Below are 1,512 nucleotides of genomic sequence, written 5' to 3' on the forward strand. Positions count from 1 at the left end.
TGTAAGGCTTTTAGTTTTACTCTGAGTAATATTAGAAGCCAGTGGAGGGTTTTAAGCTGAGAGGTGACATTTACAAACAGTTTAACACAGCCTTATGGGGGTCAATCTGGTGGCTGTGTTAGTTGTACAGAACAAGTAGAGGTGGAAGATCAAGGGAGGAAACAGAAATACTAGTTTGAAGTCTACAGTAATCTTAGTGGGGGTGATGATGGCTTTGACCCAGGTGGTAGTGGTGCAGGGGGATAAAATGGCCCAGATTTCAGATATGGCTTTAAGGTAACTCATTTTTTTTTCTCTAATAAATAAAAAAGAGTGTGAGAAAAAAATGAAGTAGAGGGGACTGTGAGATTTGAAGTACTAACAAATAGAAAGCTAGTGTTCTTAACTGAGATAAAGAAAACGAAAAGGAGTAGATTGAGAGAGGAGAATAATTGGAAGTTTGTTTTGGAACATGTTATGATTAAACTGCCTGACAGATCTGCAAGTTGAGAGGAGTAGCGGCTGGATCAGAGTGGCAAGTTAAAATAACAAACCCCGTTGGCTATCTTCCGGTGGAATCAATAATATGTAGATGTTATTTAACCACTGGATGGGGTCAATAAGAGAATGCAGATTGAGAGAGGCTATCTTCATTATGAAGGGAGGCTTTTAGGGGAGGAAATGAGGAAAATAAAAAAGGTAATACTTGCCAAGACTGGTTTGGCTCAGTGGATAGATCATCGGCCTGCGGACTGAAAGGTCCCGGGTTCGATTCCGATCGGGGGCATGTACCTTGGTTGCGGGCACATCCACAGTGGGGGATGTGCAGGAGGCAGCTGATCAATGTTTCTCTCTCATCTTTCTCTCTCATTGATGTTTCTGACTCTCTATCTCTCTCCCTTCCTCTCTGTAAAAAGTCAATAAAATATATTTTTTTTAAAAAAAGGTAATACTAAACACATTTTTTGTAAAGGAAAAAAAATGTTTAAAGAAAAGGAGGCTGACAAACTGAGAGTGTAGACCGTTGGTTCTCAACAGGGAGCAATTCCTCCCAGGGACATTTGGCAATATCTAGAAATAACTTTGGTGCTCACAGCTGAGGCTGGGAATGGTGGGAGGCTGGGATAGACGAGGACCCCGTGCCCCCTTTCTACCAGCGGAGGCATGGAGACTATAAGAGGGGCAGAACTCCTTCTTAGCTTGTCCACAGAACTGGCACCATGCATGAGTTTACAAGAGGCAGATTTTAGAATTAGTCCAGGAAGAACTTTCAAATAACTAGTGCTCTTCAAAAGAAAATAGACTGTGTTTTTGGAAGAGAGGGCTCTATTAATGGAAGTGTTCAAACAAAAATGGGTAACAAAAACAGATCCAGAGACAGAGAAGCATTGATCAGACCATCAAACCTCAGAGGGAAGGTAGGGGAGGGTGGGGGTAAGGGGGAGAGATCAACCAAAGGACTTGTATGCATGCATATAAGCTTAACCAATGGACACAGACATCAGGGGGGTGAGGGCATGAGTGGGGGGCGGG

The 1,512-nt window shown here is 42.7% G+C and overlaps 1 pseudogene; it reads left to right on the forward strand.

The window, feature by feature from the left end:
* Positions 1–208: 208 nt before the first annotated feature.
* The window catches only part of LOC102432762, a 5,865-nt pseudogene continuing 4,561 nt past the window's right edge, over positions 209–1,512 (forward strand).

Source organism: Myotis lucifugus, unplaced genomic scaffold, assembly GCF_000147115.1.
Source record: "Myotis lucifugus unplaced genomic scaffold, Myoluc2.0 scaffold_225, whole genome shotgun sequence".
Classification (NCBI taxonomy): Eukaryota; Metazoa; Chordata; class Mammalia; order Chiroptera; family Vespertilionidae; genus Myotis; species Myotis lucifugus.